Consider the following 26,347-nt stretch of genomic DNA (forward strand, 5'->3'; position numbering starts at 1 on the left):
CAGCGAGTTTCTTCGAAAAGATTCTGCGCCGCCTTCCTCTTCGCCGCTGTTCCGGAATTCACCGCCGATTCCCTTCTTCCAGGTTCTTCGTCGGCTTCTTCCGGAGCTGCAGTCTTCAAGATCTTCTCCTTCTTCAGATGTTCCGAGGCAGGCAGGAGACGATCTTCAGGTGGTATGCTCTAGAGAAATGCGGTTCTAATAAGAACGAAAAGTACTGCAATCGTACTACGCAAAATCTCTACCACAATGCTTGGAGTTCTTCAGACCGTAGCGATCATGGTATCTCCCCTGCCAGGTCAGTATAAACTGATAAGAACAGATACTACACTTGATCTTAGCCAAAAGGCCGAGAAGCGATAACCGTGAAAGGGGCGGGCCCAACAAGGTGCCCTTCATGGGCACTATCACTGCTTGCTGTCAGGGAGGCTGCCAGACAATTTTCCATGCACACTCTGGGCTGGGGGGCAGTCAACCACCAGTACACACAGCAGAACCTAAACCCATACCATTATTGCTAAGCAGCAAGACAGGGGCCCATTGCACTCCCACGGGGCCTTTTTAAATGCAATCCATAACCCGGATTTGCCAGGAACCCTTCTTACTCCTCCTACTTGCATGTGACACTGGGCTTAGGATCTGCATAGGAAACACACACACAAGCACACACCTACCTTTGTTGCCTGCAGATGCCTCCTTGGCTGTCCCCAAACGGTATCAAACCAACACCCACGGGAAGCTGTAAGCATAGAGGACATGCCTGCACCCCATTGGACTTACCTGTGTGGGTTAAACCCGGGTTATTTGACAACCTATGGCGGTGATGGTTCTGCTCAGGCAGAGCAGTGCTGATGCTCCTCATAAAGCTGTCGCTGCTGTGAAGGTTCTAGGTGACATCACAAATCCCTATGGTTACATACACAACAAAGCTGGGTTGTTGCTGTTTACACTCTGCAAGGCCTGTGGAAGTGAGTGACATCATAGCACTGTAGTTCTGAGGGTTCTAGATGGATGCAACAATCTCCTGTTGCTTCTATGAAGGCCATAATAGACGACATCACCAAACAGCTCCATAGTCACATACACAGCAAAGGAGAGATGTTGTTTACACCTAGTGATGTCAGTGGTATTGAGTGACATCACAGCACAGTGCTAAGGCTCCTGGGCCTGGACACAGCAGCGGCTGCAATATCTCAACGGAGAATACGTTAATATATATGTGTGTGTGTGCGCGTATATATATATATATATATATATATATATATATATATATATATATATTCTCCGCCGAAATCACTTTTAAACCCATTTCCACCTTTTTTTCCCTTCTCTTCCTCTTACTTTTTTTTCACGTTTTTTTACGTTTTTCTCCTTTTCGCCTCTTTTCTGGGCGTATTATTCTTCTTTTTCTTCTTTTTTTTTCGTCTAATGCATACCCCATCAGTGCAGCAATGCTTATTCAATACCGCCAGCAGATGGAGACACTGGGGGATAATTTTCTAAGGATTTATACTGATTTTTCCTGTCTGAATTTGTCGCACAGAAAGTTGCAGGCCAAATATGTGTGACATTTCTGCGACTTTAGCTTCTAGAGCATTTTTACAACATTATACATAGGTGCTGAATACATAAAAAGCGACTGTTCAGCGACAGACAAGTCGCATCGGCTGAAAGTAGGCCAGAATGTCAGTCCATGTTGGAGCAGGTTTAGATACAGTCTAAAGTATAGATCTCAAAGTCTGTGCACAGAATTTAGCAAGGGCCTCGCACCTTCTGATGCATCAGGTAGGTGCACAATAGCATAGCCTAACCCTCTGTACTTTGGTCTATATTGATGCGGGACATAGACAGCCAGCTGATGACCAATCCATTAGTGCAATGGATGGCTGGAAGCATTTGTCTTTGCCTTTGCAATACCACAGAAGCAATGCATGGTCAATGTACAGCAATGACACACCTGTGTGAACAGCCAGGAGACCCCCCCCCCCCCATGTTATGTTACATAGTTACATAGTTAGTACGGTCGAAAAAAGACATATGTCCATCAAGTTCAACCAGGGAATTAAGGGGTAGGGGTGTGGCGCGATATTGGGGAAGGGATGAGATTTTATATTTCTTCATAAGCATTAATCTTATTTTGTCAATTAGGAACATTCAGCACCCACCCGCTATCAAGGCAGCTGCCTATCATGTCATGACCTACCTGCACAGGTGTGCTGGCTACTCAAATGATCCAATTAAGGAGGCCATTTAGTCAGCAGCAGCAGAAGTCCTGTGCCTGGACGCTCCAACAGCGGCCAGACACAAGCAGAAGCAGAAGCAGCAGAAGCAGCAGCAGCAGCACCACCACCTTTTGTTTTTTGGCTGCAGCAGCAGCAAGGCCCACAGGGCTGGCTAGCTGGCTAGCCAGCAAGCAGGTAGCAATGAAAGTAGGAATCTTTCTTTTTAACCCTGTAAGGGGGTGGTGCACTGTACCCGAAGATACTGCCATATCGGGTCAATGCATAGGGCGACGGAAGCAAGCTTTGAAATCGGCCCCCGTTCTCAAAAATCCATTTAATATATGGTCCCCAGATAGGGGACATATCAGATATTAAACTGATAAGAACAGATACTACACTTGATCTTAGCCAAAAGGCCGAGAAGCGATAACCGTGAAAGGGGCGGGCCCAACAAGGTGCCCTTCATGGGCACTATCACTGCTTGCTGTCAGGGAGGCTGCCAGACAATTTTCCATGCACACTCTGGGCTGGGGGGCAGTCAACCACCAGTACACACAGCAGAACCTAAACCCATACCATTATTGCTAAGCAGCAAGACAGGGGCCCATTGCACTCCCACGGGGCCTTTTTAAATGCAATCCATAACCCGGATTTGCCAGGAACCCTTCTTACTCCTCCTACTTGCATGTGACACTGGGCTTAGGATCTGCATAAGAAACACACACACAAGCACACACCTACCTTTGTTGCCTGCAGATGCCTCCTTGGCTGTCCCCAAACGGTATCAAACCAACACCCACGGGAAGCTGTAAGCATAGAGTACATGCCTGCACCCCATTGGACTTACCTGTGTGGGTTAAACCCGGGTTATTTGACAACCTATGGCGGTGATGGTTCTGCTCAGGCAGAGCAGTGCTGATGCTCCTCATAAAGCTGTCGCTGCTGTGAAGGTTCTAGGTGACATCACAAATCCCTATGGTTACATACACAACAAAGCTGGGTTGTTGTTGTTTACACTCTGCAAGGCCTGTGGAAGTGAGTGACATCATAGCACTGTAGTTCTGAGGGTTCTAGATGGATGCAACAATCTCCTGTTGCTTCTATGAAGGCCATAATAGACGACATCACCAAACAGCTCCATAGTCACATACACAGCAAAGGAGAGATGTTGTTTACACCTAGTGATGTCAGTGGTATTGAGTGACATCACAGCACAGTGCTAAGGCTCCTGGGCCTGGACACAGCAGCGGCTGCAATATCTCAACGGAGAATACGTTTATATATATGTGTGTGTGTGCGCGTATATATATATATATATATATATATATATATATATATATATATTTCTCCGCCGAAATCACTTTTAAACCCATTTCCACCTTTTTTTCCCTTCTCTTCCTCTTACTTTTTTTTCACGTTTTTTTACGTTTTTCTCCTTTTCGCCTCTTTTCTGGGCGTATTATTCTTCTTTTTCTTCTTTTTTTTTGTCTAATGCATACCCCATCAGTGCAGCAATGCTTATTCAATACCGCCAGCAGATGGAGACACTGGGGGATAATTTTCTAAGGATTTATACTGATTTTTCCTGTCTGAATTTGTCGCACAGAAAGTTGCAGGCCAAATATGTGTGACATTTCTGCGACTTTAGCTTCTAGAGCATTTTTACAACATTATACATAGGTGCTGAATACATAAAAAGCGACTGTTCAGCGACAGACAAGTCGCATCGGCTGAAAGTAGGCCAGAATGTCAGTCCATGTTGGAGCAGGTTTAGATACAGTCTAAAGTATAGATCTCAAAGTCTGTGCACAGAATTTAGCAAGGGCCTCGCACCTTCTGATGCATCAGGTAGGTGCACAATAGCATAGCCTAACCCTCTGTACTTTGGTCTATATTGATGCGGGACATAGACAGCCAGCTGATGACCAATCCATTAGTGCAATGGATGGCTGGAAGCATTTGTCTTTGCCTTTGCAATACCACAGAAGCAATGCATGGTCAATGTACAGCAATGACACACCTGTGTGAACAGCCAGGAGACCCCCCCCCCCCCCCCATGTTATGTTACATAGTTACATAGTTAGTACGGTCGAAAAAAGACATATGTCCATCAAGTTCAACCAGGGAATTAAGGGGTAGGGGTGTGGCGCGATATTGGGGAAGGGATGAGATTTTATATTTCTTCATAAGCATTAATCTTATTTTGTCAATTAGGAACATTCAGCACCCACCCGCTATCAAGGCAGCTGCCTATCATGTCATGCCCTACCTGCACAGGTGTGCTGGCTACTCAAATGATCCAATTAAGGAGGCCATTTAGTCAGCAGCAGCAGAAGTCCTGTGCCTGGACGCTCCAACAGCGGCCAGACACAAGCAGAAGCAGAAGCAGCAGAAGCAGCAGCAGCACCACCTTTTGTTTTTTGTCTGCAGCAGCAGCAAGGCCCACAGGGCTGGCTAGCTGGCTAGCCAGCAAGCAGGTAGCAATGAAAGTAGGAATCTTTCTTTTTAACCCTGTAAGGGGGTGGTGCACTGTACCCGAAGATACTGCCATATCGGGTCAATGCATAGGGCGACGGAAGCAAGCTTCGAAATCGGCCCCCGTTCTCAAAAATCCATTTAATATATGGTCCCCAGATAGGGGACGTATCAGATATTAAACTGATAAGAACAGATTTTTTTTTTAAGTTTCCCTCAGAACTAAATCATAGTTCTAAGATCTTATGTGAACTAGATTTTTGTGCTCATCATCAGGTAACTTTTTTATTTATTTCCAAAATAAAACAAATTAAAACAACATAACTAACAACAAAAACTCAAATAAACCTTATTCCAAAATCAAACCCTTTCTCCAAGCAAAAACTCCCAAATAATCAATTAATCCGAATTGAAGAGCTCCACTCTTCAAAGCTTTTTTAACTGGAACTGCCAACCATGGCGACACTTGGTAGGTCGCCATGAAGCGTCCCACATCAGGCTTTAAGGACTGCAATACTTTTTCCCTCGCAGTTTCAAGTCGAGTGTTCACTTTTATTTTAAATTTTAGTAAATCTTGCACAAATACTTCTCTTTCTTCCTTTGGGGCTTGGTCCAGCACCTCGCCCAAAAAACCAACAAAATATTCACCAAGAAATCTTTTCTTCAATTCCTCTGTTGGCTCCCCTTCAGAAGCCTCACTCCCACTTTCTTCTTCTTTTTTCTTCCTCTTCAACTTTACTTCACTTTCAAACTCCATAGCCACAGATTTTTCTGGGCAGTTTTTAGAGTAATGCCCAGTCTTCTTATTAATTTCTGGTTCATCTTGCAGCAAACCCACATCTTCTCTCTTCTTTTTCTTCTTTGGACAATTTGCGTACAAATGTCCACTTTGGTTACACAAATTACATTTACCCCTCTGGGTACACGACTCTGTTCCATGTCCTTCCTTCTGGCATTTATAACACCATAGATACGTACATTCATCTTTCAGGTGTCCATATTGTCTGCACTTACGGCAGAAATTCTGCATTCCAGCAAAAAACAGGTCCCCATTTATGGAACCTATCTTGAAACGGGAAGGAGGAAACACTGTTCCCCCTCCCGCCTCCTCCCTAAATTTTACTTTAAACTTCCATTTTGTTGTCCAAACCCCATACTGGTTAAATACTTTACCCAAAGGCACAATCTCTTCACAAAACTGGTCCAAAAAAACAACTATGTCCTCTTCAGGGATATATGGACTATACATTCTTACAGTCAATATTTTTTCTTTCCCTGGAAAATGGGGAATAACTTCCACGCCTTCCCAGATTACATGAGTCTTAGAGGCATCCACTTTCTTACAAAATGAATCACAATCTTCATCAGAGACAAAGATTATGTCATAACACCCCCTCTTGGGGAATTCCAGCATAGACAGAATCTGTACCTTGGATACGTGCAGAAGTCCAAACAGCATGTCCTCCACTACAAAAGAAAGTCCTCTTCCTCTCTTAGCAGAGTCCTTCAGCAGGATGCGAACGCCATTTTTAATCCTCCCGAAAAAGGGCATCTCCTCTTCTCTGGTTCCAGGCATCTCCGGTTCTTCTGCCATCTTGTAGAAAATCACGTCCAACAGGAACAAAAGACACTCCCCCACAGAATGTGGGCAGTGAAAGGGGATCGCTCCCCGTTGTCCGGGGACTAGGCCGGCTCCCCAATTGCAGCAAGGGGGTGAAGTCCCTCCGTTAGGAAGGACGATCCCCCAAGGCCAAGGAGCCGGGTACCCCAGACACCCTCTGGCCAGACCAAGTGAGCCGAAACTACACTTGATCTTAGCCAAAAGGCCGAGAAGCGATAACCGTGAAAGGGGCGGGCCCAACAAGGTGCCCTTCATGGGCACTATCACTGCTTGCTGTCAGGGAGGCTGCCAGACAATTTTCCATGCACACTCTGGGCTGGGGGGCAGTCAACCACCAGTACACACAGCAGAACCTAAACCCATACCATTATTGCTAAGCAGCAAGACAGGGGCCCATTGCACTCCCACGGGGCCTTTTTAAATGCAATCCATAACCCGGATTTGCCAGGAACCCTTCTTACTCCTCCTACTTGCATGTGACACTGGGCTTAGGATCTGCATAGGAAACACACACACAAGCACACACCTACCTTTGTTGCCTGCAGATGCCTCCTTGGCTGTCCCCAAACGGTATCAAACCAACACCCACGGGAAGCTGTAAGCATAGAGGACATGCCTGCACCCCATTGGACTTACCTGTGTGGGTTAAACCCGGGTTATTTGACAACCTATGGCGGTGATGGTTCTGCTCAGGCAGAGCAGTGCTGATGCTCCTCATAAAGCTGTCGCTGCTGTGAAGGTTCTAGGTGACATCACAAATCCCTATGGTTACATACACAACAAAGCTGGGTTGTTGTTGTTTACACTCTGCAAGGCCTGTGGAAGTGAGTGACATCATAGCACTGTAGTTCTGAGGGTTCTAGATGGATGCAACAATCTCCTGTTGCTTCTATGAAGGCCATAATAGACGACATCACCAAACAGCTCCATAGTCACATACACAGCAAAGGAGAGATGTTGTTTACACCTAGTGATGTCAGTGGTATTGAGTGACATCACAGCACAGTGCTAAGGCTCCTGGGCCTGGACACAGCAGCGGCTGCAATATCTCAACGGAGAATACGTTTATATATATGTGTGTGTGTGCGCGTATATATATATATATATATATATATATATATATATATATATATATATATTTCTCCGCCGAAATCACTTTTAAACCCATTTCCACCTTTTTTTCCCTTCTCTTCCTCTTACTTTTTTTTCACGTTTTTTTACGTTTTTCTCCTTTTCGCCTCTTTTCTGGGCGTATTATTCTTCTTTTTCTTCTTTTTTTTCGTCTAATGCATACCCCATCAGTGCAGCAATGCTTATTCAATACCGCCAGCAGATGGAGACACTGGGGGATAATTTTCTAAGGATTTATACTGATTTTTCCTGTCTGAATTTGTCGCACAGAAAGTTGCAGGCCAAATATGTGTGACATTTCTGCGACTTTAGCTTCTAGAGCATTTTTACAACATTATACATAGGTGCTGAATACATAAAAAGCGACTGTTCAGCGACAGACAAGTCGCATCGGCTGAAAGTAGGCCAGAATGTCAGTCCATGTTGGAGCAGGTTTAGATACAGTCTAAAGTATAGATCTCAAAGTCTGTGCACAGAATTTAGCAAGGGCCTCGCACCTTCTGATGCATCAGGTAGGTGCACGATAGCATAGCCTAACCCTCTGTACTTTGGTCTATATTGATGCGGGACATAGACAGCCAGCTGATGACCAATCCATTAGTGCAATGGATGGCTGGAAGCATTTGTCTTTGCCTTTGCAATACCACAGAAGCAATGCATGGTCAATGTACAGCAATGACACACCTGTGTGAACAGCCAGGAGACCCCCCCCCCCCCCATGTTATGTTACATAGTTACATAGTTAGTACGGTCGAAAAAAGACATATGTCCATCAAGTTCAACCAGGGAATTAAGGGGTAGGGGTGTGGCGCGATATTGGGGAAGGGATGAGATTTTATATTTCTTCATAAGCATTAATCTTATTTTGTCAATTAGGAACATTCAGCACCCACCCGCTATCAAGGCAGCTGCCTATCATGTCATGCCCTACCTGCACAGGTGTGCTGGCTACTCAAATGATCCAATTAAGGAGGCCATTTAGTCAGCAGCAGCAGAAGTCCTGTGCCTGGACGCTCCAACAGCGGCCAGACACAAGCAGAAGCAGAAGCAGCAGAAGCAGCAGCAGCACCACCTTTTGTTTTTTGGCTGCAGCAGCAGCAAGGCCCACAGGGCTGGCTAGCTGGCTAGCCAGCAAGCAGGTAGCAATGAAAGTAGGAATCTTTCTTTTTAACCCTGTAAGGGGGTGGTGCACTGTACCCGAAGATACTGCCATATCGGGTCAATGCATAGGGCGACGGAAGCAAGCTTCGAAATCGGCCCCCGTTCTCAAAAATCCATTTAATATATGGTCCCCAGATAGGGGACGTATCAGATATTAAACTGATAAGAACAGATACTACACTTGATCTTAGCCAAAAGGCCGAGAAGCGATAACCGTGAAAGGGGCGGGCCCAACAAGGTGCCCTTCATGGGCACTATCACTGCTTGCTGTCAGGGAGGCTGCCAGACAATTTTCCATGCACACTCTGGGCTGGGGGGCAGTCAACCACCAGTACACACAGCAGAACCTAAACCCATACCATTATTGCTAAGCAGCAAGACAGGGGCCCATTGCACTCCCACGGGGCCTTTTTAAATGCAATCCATAACCCGGATTTGCCAGGAACCCTTCTTACTCCTCCTACTTGCATGTGACACTGGGCTTAGGATCTGCATAGGAAACACACACACAAGCACACACCTACCTTTGTTGCCTGCAGATGCCTCCTTGGCTGTCCCCAAACGGTATCAAACCAACACCCACGGGAAGCTGTAAGCATAGAGGACATGCCTGCACCCCATTGGACTTACCTGTGTGGGTTAAACCCGGGTTATTTGACAACCTATGGCGGTGATGGTTCTGCTCAGGCAGAGCAGTGCTGATGCTCCTCATAAAGCTGTCGCTGCTGTGAAGGTTCTAGGTGACATCACAAATCCCTATGGTTACATACACAACAAAGCTGGGTTGTTGTTGTTTACACTCTGCAAGGCCTGTGGAAGTGAGTGACATCATAGCACTGTAGTTCTGAGGGTTCTAGATGGATGCAACAATCTCCTGTTGCTTCTATGAAGGCCATAATAGACGACATCACCAAACAGCTCCATAGTCACATACACAGCAAAGGAGAGATGTTGTTTACACCTAGTGATGTCAGTGGTATTGAGTGACATCACAGCACAGTGCTAAGGCTCCTGGGCCTGGACACAGCAGCGGCTGCAATATCTCAACGGAGAATACGTTTATATATATGTGTGTGTGTGCGCGTATATATATATATATATATATATATATATATATATATATATTTCTCCGCCGAAATCACTTTTAAACCCATTTCCACCTTTTTTTCCCTTCTCTTCCTCTTACTTTTTTTTCACGTTTTTTTACGTTTTTCTCCTTTTCGCCTCTTTTCTGGGCGTATTATTCTTCTTTTTCTTCTTTTTTTTCGTCTAATGCATACCCCATCAGTGCAGCAATGCTTATTCAATACCGCCAGCAGATGGAGACACTGGGGGATAATTTTCTAAGGATTTATACTGATTTTTCCTGTCTGAATTTGTCGCACAGAAAGTTGCAGGCCAAATATGTGTGACATTTCTGCGACTTTAGCTTCTAGAGCATTTTTACAACATTATACATAGGTGCTGAATACATAAAAAGCGACTGTTCAGCGACAGACAAGTCGCATCGGCTGAAAGTAGGCCAGAATGTCAGTCCATGTTGGAGCAGGTTTAGATACAGTCTAAAGTATAGATCTCAAAGTCTGTGCACAGAATTTAGCAAGGGCCTCGCACCTTCTGATGCATCAGGTAGGTGCACAATAGCATAGCCTAACCCTCTGTACTTTGGTCTATATTGATGCGGGACATAGACAGCCAGCTGATGACCAATCCATTAGTGCAATGGATGGCTGGAAGCATTTGTCTTTGCCTTTGCAACACCACAGAAGCAATGCATGGTCAATGTACAGCAATGACACACCTGTGTGAACAGCCAGGAGACCCCCCCCCCCCCATGTTATGTTACATAGTTACATAGTTAGTACGGTCGAAAAAAGACATATGTCCATCAAGTTCAACCAGGGAATTAAGGGGTAGGGGTGTGGCGCGATATTGGGGAAGGGATGAGATTTTATATTTCTTCATAAGCATTAATCTTATTTTGTCAATTAGGAACATTCAGCACCCACCCGCTATCAAGGCAGCTGCCTATCATGTCATGCCCTACCTGCACAGGTGTGCTGGCTACTCAAATGATCCAATTAAGGAGGCCATTTAGTCAGCAGCAGCAGAAGTCCTGTGCCTGGACGCTCCAACAGCGGCCAGACACAAGCAGAAGCAGAAGCAGCAGAAGCACCACCTTTTGTTTTTTGGCTGCAGCAGCAGCAAGGCCCACAGGGCTGGCTAGCTGGCTAGCCAGCAAGCAGGTAGCAATGAAAGTAGGAATCTTTCTTTTTAACCCTGTAAGGGGGTGGTGCACTGTACCCGAAGATACTGCCATATCGGGTCAATGCATAGGGCGACGGAAGCAAGCTTCGAAATCGGCCCCCGTTCTCAAAAATCCATTTAATATATGGTCCCCAGATAGGGGACGTATCAGATATTTAACTGATAAGAACAGATACTACACTTGATCTTAGCCAAAAGGCCGAGAAGCGATAACCGTGAAAGGGGCGGGCCCAACAAGGTGCCCTTCATGGGCACTATCACTGCTTGCTGTCAGGGAGGCTGCCAGACAATTTTCCATGCACACTCTGGGCTGGGGGGCAGTCAACCACCAGTACACACAGCAGAACCTAAACCCATACCATTATTGCTAAGCAGCAAGACAGGGGCCCATTGCACTCCCACGGGGCCTTTTTAAATGCAATCCATAACCCGGATTTGCCAGGAACCCTTCTTACTCCTCCTACTTGCATGTGACACTGGGCTTAGGATCTGCATAGGAAACACACACACAAGCACACACCTACCTTTGTTGCCTGCAGATGCCTCCTTGGCTGTCCCCAAACGGTATCAAACCAACACCCACGGGAAGCTGTAAGCATAGAGGACATGCCTGCACCCCATTGGACTTACCTGTGTGGGTTAAACCCGGGTTATTTGACAACCTATGGCGGTGATGGTTCTGCTCAGGCAGAGCAGTGCTGATGCTCCTCATAAAGCTGTCGCTGCTGTGAAGGTTCTAGGTGACATCACAAATCCCTATGGTTACATACACAACAAAGCTGGGTTGTTGTTGTTTACACTCTGCAAGGCCTGTGGAAGTGAGTGACATCATAGCACTGTAGTTCTGAGGGTTCTAGATGGATGCAACAATCTCCTGTTGCTTCTATGAAGGCCATAATAGACGACATCACCAAACAGCTCCATAGTCACATACACAGCAAAGGAGAGATGTTGTTTACACCTAGTGATGTCAGTGGTATTGAGTGACATCACAGCACAGTGCTAAGGCTCCTGGGCCTGGACACAGCAGCGGCTGCAATATCTCAACGGAGAATACGTTTATATATATGTGTGTGTGTGCGCATATATATATATATATATATATATATATATATATATATATATATTTCTCCGCCGAAATCACTTTTAAACCCATTTCCACCTTTTTTTCCCTTCTCTTCCTCTTACTTTTTTTTCACGTTTTTTTACGTTTTTCTCCTTTTCGCCTCTTTTCTGGGCGTATTATTCTTCTTTTTCTTCTTTTTTTTCGTCTAATGCATACCCCATCAGTGCAGCAATGCTTATTCAATACCGCCAGCAGATGGAGACACTGGGGGATAATTTTCTAAGGATTTATACTGATTTTTCCTGTCTGAATTTGTCGCACAGAAAGTTGCAGGCCAAATATGTGTGACATTTCTGCGACTTTAGCTTCTAGAGCATTTTTACAACATTATACATAGGTGCTGAATACATAAAAAGCGACTGTTCAGCGACAGACAAGTCGCATCGGCTGAAAGTAGGCCAGAATGTCAGTCCATGTTGGAGCAGGTTTAGATACAGTCTAAAGTATAGATCTCAAAGTCTGTGCACAGAATTTAGCAAGGGCCTCGCACCTTCTGATGCATCAGGTAGGTGCACAATAGCATAGCCTAACCCTCTGTACTTTGGTCTATATTGATGCGGGACATAGACAGCCAGCTGATGACCAATCCATTAGTGCAATGGATGGCTGGAAGCATTTGTCTTTGCCTTTGCAATACCACAGAAGCAATGCATGGTCAATGTACAGCAATGACACACCTGTGTGAACAGCCAGGAGACCCCCCCCCCCCCCATGTTATGTTACATAGTTACATAGTTAGTACGGTCGAAAAAAGACATATGTCCATCAAGTTCAACCAGGGAATTAAGGGGTAGGGGTGTGGCGCGATATTGGGGAAGGGATGAGATTTTATATTTCTTCATAAGCATTAATCTTATTTTGTCAATTAGGAACATTCAGCACCCACCCGCTATCAAGGCAGCTGCCTATCATGTCATGCCCTACCTGCACAGGTGTGCTGGCTACTCAAATGATCCAATTAAGGAGGCCATTTAGTCAGCAGCAGCAGAAGTCCTGTGCCTGGACGCTCCAACAGCGGCCAGACACAAGCAGAAGCAGAAGCAGCAGAAGCAGCAGCAGCACCACCTTTTGTTTTTTGGCTGCAGCAGCAGCAAGGCCCACAGGGCTGGCTAGCTGGCTAGCCAGCAAGCAGGTAGCAATGAAAGTAGGAATCTTTCTTTTTAACCCTGTAAGGGGGTGGTGCACTGTACCCGAAGATACTGCCATATCGGGTCAATGCATAGGGCGACGGAAGCAAGCTTCGAAATCGGTCCCCGTTCTCAAAAATCCATTTAATATATGGTCCCCAGATAGGGGACGTATCAGATATTAAACTGATAAGAACAGATTTTTTTTTTTTGATTGAAAGAGCTTTATTTACCGTTCAGTCATTACAAGTCGTACAATAAATTACAGTCACACAAAGCATGATAGTACAATACACAGCAAAGGTTCCCTAAGCTATACATCGCACACCATGCTACTCTAACATTCAGCTCAATCCTGCAATAGAAAAGCACAAGAGATCAAACAAAAACCAAATAATACAATCTGTGATCGGGTTAGGGTGTGGGCGACTATGTGGGGGTAGGGAGGGGGCGGATCACAGGGCCAAACTGTTGGGCTGTATCTTCAGGGAGACATGGGAGAAGGAGAGGGGTCTTCACTCCTCTTCTTCCTCATCAACGGCCGAGCTGTCCAAGATGGAATAGTCTCTAAGCAGGTTCTTGATGAACCTGCGGCAGTCCCGGACGGACATGTTTTCCCTGTTGATCACGAGGCGGTTCCTGGCAAGCCACACTGCGTCCTTAAAACAGTTCATAAGGCGCCAGGCCTCCTGGATGGCCTCCACGTCGTGGGTCCCAGGGAAGAGGCCGTAAAGCACCGAATGGTACGATAGGCAGCTCCTGGGCACTGAGTCTCTGAGTTCCTGTTCTAGGGCGTCCAACAGACCCTGTGCAAAGGGGCACTGCCAAAACACGTGGAAAGATGTTTCCTCCACGTAGGGGCAACGGGGGCAGTACCGGGTCTTGCACAGGTTGCGGGCATGCATGAATGACCTGAGAGAGAGACCTCCCATGACGGCCATCCACGACAAGTCCTTGTGTCCATTGGTAAGCCGCTTTGAGGCCACATTGTTCCAAACTGTCTCTGCAGTGGCTGCGGGGAGTCCCGGAACCAGCTCGGTCGAGTCCTTAGCTCGGATGAGCTTGTGGATTGTCTTTGGCTTCCATAGGTCTGGTTTCAGTCCTTCCAGCTGGTGCTCCCTCACAAACCGGACAACATCCCCATAGAACCAGGGAGTGCTCCAGTTGTAAGGGATGGAGCTGTCCCACTTGTCCCAGCCCAGCTGTCTCCAGAGGGGCATGAGAAGCAAGCGAGACATGGACCTGCCCGCTGAGCCAGTCTTTTCTACAAGAGTCCGCTGCACCGTGACACATGCAAAGGAGGCCCTCAGCAGAGCGGGGATGTCGGGTATTCCCTTCCCACCCTTGCGGGGTTCCTTGTACATCACGGTCCTCTTGACTCTGTCCATTTTGCCCCAGACGAAGCCAAACACTGTCCGGGTGATGGCCTTGCAAACGGTGGTATGGGGAGGCCAGGCCTGTGCGGTGTATTGGAGCACAGGCAAAACTTCACTCCGCAGGACAAGTGCCTTGCCTTCCATCGTGAGCTTTCTGGAGCTCCACAGTCCGATCTTCGAGTTTATCCTTCCTAGTCGGTCTTGCCAAGACTTAAGGGCCGCTCCTTCCTTCCCGAACCAGACTCCAAGAATTTGAATGAAGTCCGGCTTAATAGTAAAGGGGAAGGGGGCGGAAGAAGCCAGGTGCCATTCCCCGAAGAGCATGGCCTCCGACTTCCCGCAGTTGACTTTTGCCCCCGAAGCTCTGCCGAAGTCCTCGCAGGTCTGGACGAGTGCAGTCACCGAACGCTGGTCAGCGCAGAAGACGGTCACGTCGTCCATGTAGAGCGAGCACTTGACCTCGTGGCGATCTGGTCCTGGTGCGGTGATCCCTCTGATCTCTCCATTCTGCCGGATAGTCTCAGCGAAGAGCTCTATAACACAAACAAAAAGGAGAGGTGAAAGAGGGCAGCCTTGTCTAACCCCTGAAAGAATGGAAAAGGGGTCAGTCTTCCAGCCGTTCACCAACACCGTGCTGTAAATGTCAAAATACATAACGTTAACAAAAGAGCAAAACATCTTCCCCAGACCCAGCCTGCGCAAAACCCTGTCCATGAATGCATGGGAGACACGGTCGAACGCCTTCTCCTGATCTAAGCTGACCAGGGCGGCGCGGCCCCCGCGGTCCTGGATGTAATGGACCGTGTCTCTCACAAGGGCAAGGCTGTCAGCAATCCTGCGGCCAGGAATGCTGCAGGTCTGGTCCGGATGGACGATCTGCCCCATGACAGGTTTCAGCCTGTTGGCCAGCACCTTGGCGAGGATCTTGTAGTCCACGTTCAGGAGAGAGATGGGACGCCAGTTTTTCAGGTCACATCTCTCCCCCTTCCGCTTATACAAGATCGTGATCATCCCTTCCCTCAACGACGGAGGCATTCTGCCCCCCACCACCATCTCCTCGTACACCTCCAACAGGTCCGGACAGATCAGGTCACCCAGCGCTACGTAGAGCTCGGCCGGGAGACCGTCACTGCCCGGGGTCTTGCCGGGCTTAAAGGATTTAGCGGCAGAGAGCAGCTCCCCCACCGTCAAGGGATCGTCCATAGCCGCCGCACCTGCGGGATCAACAACGTTAGTGACACCTGACAGGAACCTCTCGGCGGCTTAGGGGTCGGATGACTTGGGGGCGTAGAGGTTGCTGTAGAAGTCGTGGACGACCCCCATCACTTCCTCCTTGCCGCTTCTCATGTGTCCGGTCTCATCTCGTAGCTCAGTCAGGGGCGTGTGGCCGGCATGGAGCTTCCTGAAAAAGAAAGAGTTACATTTCTCACCCTTCTCCAGGTTCTCCACCTTGGAACGAAAGACGATTCGCTTGGATTCCTCCTCAAAGTGCCTTTTCAAGCTCTTTTTGGTCTCCTCCAGCTCCTCCCTGACGTCCCAGCCACACTGGAGCAGGTCCTGCAGGGACCGCAGCTCGCGCTGCAGTTTCCTCAAGTCCCACTTCTTCGCACACGCCTGTTGTCTGCCTTTTGCCTGAAAGAAACAACGGAATTCGACTTTAACATATTCCCACCAATCGCTGATGCACTTGAACAGACATTTGTCATTTCGCCATACAAGGTAAGCATCCCTAAGTTCCTCCATGGCCTCCCTCTGCTCCAACAGGGCACAATTCAACTTCCAGGAGCCCGGGCCAGGTGGGAATCCATGGCCCAGAGTCCCCCGGAATCGAATGGCCCTGTGGTCAGAGAAGAAGCAGGGGACCATAGAGTACGACACCTTTCTGACTGCTCTCGAAGTGAAGATGAAGTCTATCCGAGAACGGAGCGAGCCATCGGGGCGGCTCCACGTATAGTTTACGGAGCCGTTCCCGATGGACCCGACAACGTCCTGCAAGGATGCCTCCGTCACCATCTCAATCAGCAGTTTAGACGTCACGTCCAGGTTGGCGGATGTGCCAGAACTGCGCCCGTCCACCTCAATGGGGCAGTTGAAGTCACCACCCAACACTACTGCCCTAGTGGTGGCGAGTTCAGCCCGCAGGGCCTGGAGAACCTCCAGTCGGACATCCCTCTCAGGGGAGGCATACACGTTGATGAGCCGCACGGGCTCACCCGCCCAGGAACCGTCTGCGACAAGAAGTCTGCCACAGACGAGCTCCCGGACGGAATCAAGTGCAAAGTTACCTCCCCTGATCAGGATGGCCACCCCCGCAGACCTATTGTCGCCCCCACCAGACCAGTAGGAAGGGCCGTGAGGCCACTGCCTGGCCAGATGGTTGTAAGACCTAGAAGCAGACAAAGCACATTCCTGCAACATGTAAACATCACACCTCTGGGAATCTAAGAACGTAAGAACAGTCTGAAATCTAAACCAAGCTCTAATACTCCTCACATTAATGCAGAAGATGTTGAGATCAGCCATGGGAATAAAAAGAGAGGTTAGTTCTGATACTAGTTACCAGTCTGGTCGGACGGGTCCTCTTCTCTGGCGCCTGTCGGCTCCTGTGGCTTCTCGTAGCGCCCTTCCAAGAACTCGTCGTAGACCGTGTTGGACGGAGTGTCCAGGATTTTCTTAACCTCTGGGTCCTGCAGCAGCTCCTCCATAGATTGAGCTTGGACTGGCTCTGCTTGGACCTGCTCCACTTGGGCCTGCTCCATCACCTCCTCTCCTTCTGAAGCCTCAAGGCTCTCGCAGACCTGCTCCATCTCCTCCTCCTCATCTGAAGCTTGAGGGGTCTCGCAGGTCTCGATTATCTTTCTTTTGTGGGACTCTTCTGATATGTTGTCCCTTCCTTTCCTCTTCCTCTGTATGGTACCTGGGGGAGGAAGCACAGGAAAGTCCTCCGAAGGGCGGGCACCAGCAGCTGGAGGGGGGTTAGGTGCTGCTGGGCCAGGAGAGAAAGGAGGCTGGGTGGGGCGGGGGGCAGGAGAGAGTGCCCGGGCAGGGGAGGACGGGGCAGGGGTGGGCCGGGCAGGGGAGGACGGGGCAGGGGTGGGCCGGGGTGGGGTACGGGGGGCGGGGGTGGGCCGGGGTGGGGTACGGGGGGCGGGGGTGGGGCGGGATGGGGCAGGGGTGGGACGGGATGGGGCAGGAGGGGCGGGGGTGGGACGGGATGGGGCAGGAGGGGCAGGGGTGGGACGGGATGGGGCAGGGGTGGGACGGGATGGGGCAGGGGTGGGACGGGATGGGGCAGGGGTGGGGCGGGATGGGGCAGGAGATGGGGCGGGAGGGGCAGGGGATGGGGCGGGAGGGGCAGGGGAGGGGCGGGACGGGGCAGGGGTGGTGGCTTTCGCCTTCTTACCCTCCTTGGTCGGCTTGGCCATCCGTGGTGTTGGCTCCGGAGCTGGGGCTGGCTTCGGTGCTCTCGCTGCCACAGATGCCCATGTTCTCTCCCTCTGGGGGCAGTCCTTGTAGCTGTGGGCTGCCAGTCCGCAGAGGTTGCAGGTCTTGCTCTTGGGGCAGTCCTTGGTCGTGTGACCTGTCACACGGCAATACCTGCAGGCATCCTCCGTACAGTCCTTGCCCTCGTGGCCCATCTTGCCACATCTCCTGCAGGTCTGCGGCATGTCCGGGTAGAAGATAAGTCCTGTGGAGTTGCCCAAGGAAAATGTCGTTGGCAGGTGCTGTAGTCCGTCTGGAGAAGCAGGGTTCTTGTTGAGTCTGACGACCACAGACCACTTGCAGGTCCAGTATCCGAGTGAGTTCAGGATGCGGGTGGGCTCCCTCACCACGGTGCAGAAGCGCTTCAGGAAGGTCGAGATGTCCGTGCCTGGGGTGTGTGGGTTCCGCATTGAGACCGTCACCCGCCTCTCCTCTCTTTGAATAAGGCAGTTGCCCACAAAGCGAGAGAAAGGGGATTCGGGACTCGCCGCTTTCACCACCTCCCAGTATCTTCTACAGGTCCCAATGGTGGCAAAGGTGATGTAGAAGATTCCCGAAAAGAAGGTTGCTATTCCCAGGGTGTCAGCCGTGGGGAAGCCTTGATCCGCCAGCATCTTCTTGCAGAACACGTCGTGGGACATGTCCGGCACCCTTCCGTCCACGGGCTTGAGCTTCAAGGCAACAGTCTGCCTCATCCAGGGCTCCAGCTTCCAGGTTAGGAATTCTGCCGCCCTTCTGCCTTGCCGTGGTGGAGGTTGAAGCTTGCTGTGGTTGGGGCTGGACCTCCAGGCCTTGCCCTGCAGCCTCCTGGGTGGACTTGCTGGTTGAGGCCATGGCTTCTTCCAGCAGGCTCTTTTCCGCTTCCTTGCTTGCTTGTGGAGAGAGGCTTCGCAAAGTCTTCTTTCCCGGGTGGGAGGAGCTATGCAGATCCGGTCCCGGTGGGAGGAGCTATGCAAATCCTTCTCCAGAGGCAGCGAGTTTCTTCGAAAAGATTCTGCGCCGCCTTCCTCTTCGCCGCTGTTCCGGAATTCACCGCCGATTCCCTTCTTCCAGGTTCTTCGTCGGCTTCTTCCGGAGCTGCAGTCTTCAAGATCTTCTCCTTCTTCAGATGTTCCGAGGCAGGCAGGAGACGATCTTCAGGTGGTATGCTCTAGAGAAATGCGGTTCTAATAAGAACGAAAAGTACTGCAATCGTACTACGCAAAATCTCTACCACAATGCTTGGAGTTCTTCAGACCGTAGCGATCATGGTATCTCCCCTGCCAGGTCAGTATAAACTGATAAGAACAGATACTACACTTGATCTTAGCCAAAAGGCCGAGAAGCGATAACCGTGAAAGGGGCGGGCCCAACAAGGTGCCCTTCATGGGCACTATCACTGCTTGCTGTCAGGGAGGCTGCCAGACAATTTTCCATGCACACTCTGGGCTGGGGGGCAGTCAACCACCAGTACACACAGCAGAACCTAAACCCATACCATTATTGCTAAGCAGCAAGACAGGGGCCCATTGCACTCCCACGGGGCCTTTTTAAATGCAATCCATAACCCGGATTTGCCAGGAACCCTTCTTACTCCTCCTACTTGCATGTGACACTGGGCTTAGGATCTGCATAGGAAACACACACACAAGCACACACCTACCTTTGTTGCCTGCAGATGCCTCCTTGGCTGTCCCCAAACGGTATCAAACCAACACCCACGGGAAGCTGTAAGCATAGAGGACATGCCTGCACCCCATTGGACTTACCTGTGTGGGTTAAACCCGGGTTATTTGACAACCTATGGCGGTGATGGTTCTGCTCAGGCAGAGCAGTGCTGATGCTCCTCATAAAGCTGTCGCTGCTGTGAAGGTTCTAGGTGACATCACAAATCCCTATGGTTACATACACAACAAAGCTGGGTTGTTGTTGTTTACACTCTGCAAGGCCTGTGGAAGTGAGTGACATCATAGCACTGTAGTTCTGAGGGTTCTAGATGGATGCAACAATCTCCTGTTGCTTCTATGAAGGCCATAATAGACGACATCACCAAACAGCTCCATAGTCACATACACAGCAAAGGAGAGATGTTGTTTACACCTAGTGATGTCAGTGGTATTGAGTGACATCACAGCACAGTGCTAAGGCTCCTGGGCCTGGACACAGCAGCGGCTGCAATATCTCAACGGAGAATACGTTTATATATATGTGTGTGTGTGCGCGTATATATATATATATATATATATATATATATATATATATATATTTCTCCGCCGAAATCACTTTTAAACCCATTTCCACCTTTTTTTCCCTTCTCTTCCTCTTACTTTTTTTTCAAGTTTTTTTTACGTTTTTCTCCTTTTCGCCTCTTTTCTGGGCGTATTATTCTTCTTTTTCTTCTTTTTTTTCGTCTAATGCATACCCCATCAGTGCAGCAATGCTTATTCAATACCGCCAGCAGATGGAGACACTGGGGGATAATTTTCTAAGGATTTATACTGATTTTTCCTGTCTGAATTTGTCGCACAGAAAGTTGCAGGCCAAATATGTGTGACATTTCTGCGACTTTAGCTTCTAGAGCATTTTTACAACATTATACATAGGTGCTGAATACATAAAAAGCGACTGTTCAGCGACAGACAAGTCGCATCGGCTGAAAGTAGGCCAGAATGTCAGTCCATGTTGGAGCAGGTTTAGATACAGTCTAAAGTATAGATCTCAAAGTCTGTGCACAGAATTTAGCAAGGGCCTCGCACCTTCTGATGCATCAGGTAGGTGCACAATAGCATAGCCTAACCCTCTGTACTTTGGTCTATATTGATGCGGGACATAGACAGCCAGCTGATGACCAATCCATTAGTGCAATGGATGGCTGGAAGCATTTGTCTTTGCCTTTGCAATACCACAGAAGCAATGCATGGTCAATGTACAGCAATGACACACCTGTGTGAACAGCCAGGAGACCCCCCCCCCCCCCCCCCCATGTTATGTTACATAGTTACATAGTTAGTACGGTCGAAAAAAGACATATGTCCATCAAGTTCAACCAGGGAATTAAGGGGTAGGGGTGTGGCGCGATATTGGGGAAGGGATGAGATTTTATATTTCTTCATAAGCATTAATCTTATTTTGTCAATTAGGAACATTCAGCACCCACCCGCTATCAAGGCAGCTGCCTATCATGTCATGCCCTACCTGCACAGGTGTGCTGGCTACTCAAATGATCCAATTAAGGAGGCCATTTAGTCAGCAGCAGCAGAAGTCCTGTGCCTGGACGCTCCCACAGCGGCCAGACACAAGCAGAAGCAGAAGCAGCAGAAGCAGCAGCAGCACCACCTTTTGTTTTTTGGCTGCAGCAGCAGCAAGGCCCACAGGGCTGGCTAGCTGGCTAGCCAGCAAGCAGGTAGCAATGAAAGTAGGAATCTTTCTTTTTAACCCTGTAAGGGGGTGGTGCACTGTACCCGAAGATACTGCCATATCGGGTCAATGCATAGGGCGACGGAAGCAAGCTTCGAAATCGGCCCCCGTTCTCAAAAATCCATTTAATATATGGTCCCCAGATAGGGGACGTATCAGATATTAAACTGATAAGAACAGATACTACACTTGATCTTAGCCAAAAGGCCGAGAAGCGATAACCGTGAAAGGGGCGGGCCCAACAAGGTGCCCTTCATGGGCACTATCACTGCTTGCTGTCAGGGAGGCTGCCAGACAATTTTCCATGCACACTCTGGGCTGGGGGGCAGTCAACCACCAGTACACACAGCAGAACCTAAACCCATACCATTATTGCTAAGCAGCAAGACAGGGGCCCATTGCACTCCCACGTGGCCTTTTTAAATGCAATCCATAACCCGGATTTGCCAGGAACCCTTCTTACTCCTCCTACTTGCATGTGACACTGGGCTTAGGATCTGCATAGGAAACACACACACAAGCACACACCTACCTTTGTTGCCTGCAGATGCCTCCTTGGCTGTCCCCAAACGGTATCAAACCAACACCCACGGGAAGCTGTAAGCATAGAGGACATGCCTGCACCCCATTGGACTTACCTGTGTGGGTTAAACCCGGGTTATTTGACAACCTATGGCGGTGATGGTTCTGCTCAGGCAGAGCAGTGCTGATGCTCCTCATAAAGCTGTCGCTGCTGTGAAGGTTCTAGGTGACATCACAAATCCCTATGGTTACATACACAACAAAGCTGGGTTGTTGTTGTTTACACTCTGCAAGGCCTGTGGAAGTGAGTGACATCATAGCACTGTAGTTCTGAGGGTTCTAGATGGATGCAACAATCTCCTGTTGCTTCTATGAAGGCCATAATAGACGACATCACCAAACAGCTCCATAGTCACATACACAGCAAAGGAGAGATGTTGTTTACACCTAGTGATGTCAGTGGTATTGAGTGACATCACAGCACAGTGCTAAGGCTCCTGGGCCTGGACACAGCAGCGGCTGCAATATCTCAACGGAGAATACGTTTATATATATGTGTGTGTGTGCGCGTATATATATATATATATATATATATATATATATATATATATATATTTCTCCACCGAAATCACTTTTAAACCCATTTCCACCTTTTTTTCCCTTCTCTTCCTCTTACTTTTTTTTCACGTTTTTTTACGTTTTTCTCCTTTTCGCCTCTTTTCTGGGCGTATTATTCTTCTTTTTCTTCTTTTTTTTCGTCTAATGCATACCCCATCAGTGCAGCAATGCTTATTCAATACCGCCAGCAGATGGAGACACTGGGGGATAATTTTCTAAGGATTTATACTGATTTTTCCTGTCTGAATTTGTCGCACAGAAAGTTGCAGGCCAAATATGTGTGACATTTCTGCGACTTTAGCTTCTAGAGCATTTTTACAACATTATACATAGGTGCTGAATACATAAAAAGCGACTGTTCAGCGACAGACAAGTCGCATCGGCTGAAAGTAGGCCAGAATGTCAGTCCATGTTGGAGCAGGTTTAGATACAGTCTAAAGTATAGATCTCAAAGTCTGTGCACAGAATTTAGCAAGGGCCTCGCACCTTCTGATGCATCAGGTAGGTGCACAATAGCATAGCCTAACCCTCTGTACTTTGGTCTATATTGATGCGGGACATAGACAGCCAGCTGATGACCAATCCATTAGTGCAATGGATGGCTGGAAGCATTTGTCTTTGCCTTTGCAATACCACAGAAGCAATGCATGGTCAATGTACAGCAATGACACACCTGTGTGAACAGCCAGGAGACCCCCCCCCCCCCCCATGTTATGTTACATAGTTACATAGTTAGTACGGTCGAAAAAAGACATATGTCCATCAAGTTCAACCAGGGAATTAAGGGGTAGGGGTGTGGCGCGATATTGGGGAAGGGATGAGATTTTATATTTCTTCATAAGCATTAATCTTATTTTGTCAATTAGGAACATTCAGCACCCACCCACTATCAAGGCAGCTGCCTATCATCTCATGCCCTACCTGCACAGGTGTGCTGGCTACTCAAATGATCCAATTAAGGAGGCCATTTAGTCAGCAGCAGCAGAAGTCCTGTGCCTGGACGCTCCAACAGCGGCCAGACACAAGCAGAAGCAGAAGCAGCAGAAGCAGCAGCAGCACCACCTTTTGTTTTTTGGCTGCAGCAGCAGCAGCAAGGCCCACAGGGCTGGCTAGCTGGCTAGCCAGCAAGCAGGTAGCAATGAAAGTAGGAATCTTTCTTTTTAACCCTGTAAGGGGGTGGTGCACTGTACCCGAAGATACTGCCATATCGGGTCAATGCATAGGGCGACGGAAGCAAGCTTCGAAATCGGCCCCCGTTCTCAAAAATCCATTTAATATATGGTCCCCAGATAGGGGACGTATCAGATATTAAACTGATAAGAACAGATACTACACTTGATCTTAGCCAAAAGGCCGAGAAGCGATAACCGTAAAAGGGGCGGGCCCAACAAGGTGCCCTTCATGGGCACTATCACTGCTTGCTGTCAGGGAGGCTGCCAGACAATTTTCCATGCACACTCTGGGCTGGGGGGCAGTCAACCACCAGTACACACAGCAGAACCTAAACCCATACCATTATTGCTAAGCAGCAAGACAGGGGCCCATTGCACTCCCACGGGGCCTTTTTAAATGCAATCCATAACCCGGATTTGCCAGGAACCCTTCTTACTCCTCCTACTTGCATGTGACACTGGGCTTAGGATCTGCATAGGAAACACACACACAAGCACACACCTACCTTTGTTGCCTGCAGATGCCTCCTTGGCTGTCCCCAAACGGTATCAAACCAACACCCACGGGAAGCTGTAAGCATAGAGGACATGCCTGCACCCCATTGGACTTACCTGTGTGGGTTAAACCCGGGTTATTTGACAACCTATGGCGGTGATGGTTCTGCTCAGGCAGAGCAGTGCTGATGCTCCTCATAAAGCTGTCGCTGCTGTGAAGGTTCTAGGTGACATCACAAATCCCTATGGTTACATACACAACAAAGCTGGGTTGTTGTTGTTTACACTCTGCAAGGCCTGTGGAAGTGAGTGACATCATAGCACTGTAGTTCTGAGGGTTCTAGATGGATGCAACAATCTCCTGTTGCTTCTATGAAGGCCATAATAGACGACATCACCAAACAGCTCCATAGTCACATACACAGCAAAGGAGAGATGTTGTTTACACCTAGTGATGTCAGTGGTATTGAGTGACATCACAGCACAGTGCTAAGGCTCCTGGGCCTGGACACAGCAGCGGCTGCAATATCTCAACGGAGAATACGTTTATATATATGTGTGTGTGTGCGCGTATATATATATATATATATATATATATATATATATATATATATATATTTCTCCGCCGAAATCACTTTTAAACCCATTTCCACCTTTTTTTCCCTTCTCTTCCTCTTACTTTTTTTTCACGTTTTTTTACGTTTTTCTCCTTTTCGCCTCTTTTCTGGGCGTATTATTCTTCTTTTTCTTCTTTTTTTTCGTCTAATGCATACCCCATCAGTGCAGCAATGCTTATTCAATACCGCCAGCAGATGGAGACACTGGGGGATAATTTTCTAAGGATTTATACTGATTTTTCCTGTCTGAATTTGTCGCACAGAAAGTTGCAGGCCAAATATGTGTGACATTTCTGCGACTTTAGCTTCTAGAGCATTTTTACAACATTATACATAGGTGCTGAATACATAAAAAGCGACTGTTCAGCGACAGACAAGTCGCATCGGCTGAAAGTAGGCCAGAATGTCAGTCCATGTTGGAGCAGGTTTAGATACAGTCTAAAGTATAGATCTCAAAGTCTGTGCACAGAATTTAGCAAGGGCCTCGCACCTTCTGATGCATCAGGTAGGTGCACAATAGCATAGCCTAACCCTCTGTACTTTGGTCTATATTGATGCGGGACATAGACAGCCAGCTGATGACCAATCCATTAGTGCAATGGATGGCTGGAAGCATTTGTCTTTGCCTTTGCAATACCACAGAAGCAATGCATGGTCAATGTACAGCAATGACACACCTGTGTGAACAGCCAGGAGACCCCCCCCCCCCCCCATGTTATGTTACATAGTTACATAGTTAGTACGGTCGAAAAAAGACATATGTCCATCAAGTTCAACCAGGGAATTAAGGGGTAGGGGTGTGGCGCGATATTGGGGAAGGGATGAGATTTTATATTTCTTCATAAGCATTAATCTTATTTTGTCAATTAGGAACATTCAGCACCCACCCGCTATCAAGGCAGCTGCCTATCATGTCATGCCCTACCTGCACAGGTGTGCTGGCTACTCAAATGATCCAATTAAGGAGGCCATTTAGTCAGCAGCAGCAGAAGTCCTGTGCCTGGACGCTCCAACAGCGGCCAGACACAAGCAGAAGCAGAAGCAGCAGAAGCAGCAGCAGCACCACCTTTTGTTTTTTGGCTGCAGCAGCAGCAAGGCCCACAGGGCTGGCTAGCTGGCTAGCCAGCAAGCAGGTAGCAATGAAAGTAGGAATCTTTCTTTTTAACCCTGTAAGGGGGTGGTGCACTGTACCCGAAGATACTGCCATATCGGGTCAATGCATAGGGCGACGGAAGCAAGCTTCGAAATCGGCCCCCGTTCTCAAAAATCCATTTAATATATGGTCCCCAGATAGGGGACGTATCAGATATTAAACTGATAAGAACAGATACTACACTTGATCTTAGCCAAAAGGCCGAGAAGCGATAACCGTGAAAGGGGCGGGCCCAACAAGGTGCCCTTCATGGGCACTATCACTGCTTGCTGTCAGGGAGGCTGCCAGACAATTTTCCATGCACACTCTGGGCTGGGGGGCAGTCAACCACCAGTACACACAGCAGAACCTAAACCCATACCATTATTGCTAAGCAGCAAGACAGGG

At 48.4% G+C, this 26,347-nt stretch overlaps 7 non-coding genes and 3 pseudogenes across 7 annotated transcripts; all 10 read right to left on the reverse strand.

Moving 5' to 3' along the window:
* Positions 1 to 206: 206 nt before the first annotated feature.
* Positions 207 to 358, reverse strand: LOC130333043 (U2 spliceosomal RNA; annotated as a pseudogene).
* A 2,098-nt stretch (positions 359 to 2,456) lies between these two features.
* Positions 2,457 to 2,647, reverse strand: LOC130333012 (U2 spliceosomal RNA). Its single transcript, XR_008875396.1, has one exon. It is a non-coding gene; the product is annotated as a U2 spliceosomal RNA (small nuclear RNA).
* A 2,091-nt stretch (positions 2,648 to 4,738) lies between these two features.
* Positions 4,739 to 4,920, reverse strand: LOC130333032 (U2 spliceosomal RNA). The gene has a single exon (XR_008875411.1). It is a non-coding gene; the product is annotated as a U2 spliceosomal RNA (small nuclear RNA).
* A 3,707-nt stretch (positions 4,921 to 8,627) lies between these two features.
* On the reverse strand, positions 8,628 to 8,818 carry LOC130333065 (U2 spliceosomal RNA). The gene has a single exon (XR_008875426.1). It is a non-coding gene; the product is annotated as a U2 spliceosomal RNA (small nuclear RNA).
* Positions 8,819 to 10,895: 2,077 nt separating this feature from the next.
* Positions 10,896 to 11,086, reverse strand: LOC130333020 (U2 spliceosomal RNA). Its single transcript, XR_008875403.1, has one exon. It is a non-coding gene; the product is annotated as a U2 spliceosomal RNA (small nuclear RNA).
* Positions 11,087 to 13,175: 2,089 nt separating this feature from the next.
* Positions 13,176 to 13,355, reverse strand: LOC130333026 (U2 spliceosomal RNA; annotated as a pseudogene).
* Positions 13,356 to 19,164: 5,809 nt separating this feature from the next.
* LOC130333044 (U2 spliceosomal RNA) lies at positions 19,165 to 19,316 on the reverse strand (annotated as a pseudogene).
* A 2,095-nt stretch (positions 19,317 to 21,411) lies between these two features.
* Positions 21,412 to 21,602, reverse strand: LOC130333066 (U2 spliceosomal RNA). Its single transcript, XR_008875427.1, has one exon. It is a non-coding gene; the product is annotated as a U2 spliceosomal RNA (small nuclear RNA).
* Positions 21,603 to 23,697: 2,095 nt separating this feature from the next.
* On the reverse strand, positions 23,698 to 23,888 carry LOC130333067 (U2 spliceosomal RNA). Its single transcript, XR_008875428.1, has one exon. It is a non-coding gene; the product is annotated as a U2 spliceosomal RNA (small nuclear RNA).
* A 2,094-nt stretch (positions 23,889 to 25,982) lies between these two features.
* Positions 25,983 to 26,173, reverse strand: LOC130333068 (U2 spliceosomal RNA). The gene has a single exon (XR_008875429.1). It is a non-coding gene; the product is annotated as a U2 spliceosomal RNA (small nuclear RNA).
* Between the last annotated feature and the right edge of the window lie 174 nt (positions 26,174 to 26,347).

Source organism: Hyla sarda, unplaced genomic scaffold, assembly GCF_029499605.1.
Source record: "Hyla sarda isolate aHylSar1 unplaced genomic scaffold, aHylSar1.hap1 scaffold_398, whole genome shotgun sequence".
Lineage (NCBI taxonomy): Eukaryota > Metazoa > Chordata > Amphibia > Anura > Hylidae > Hyla > Hyla sarda.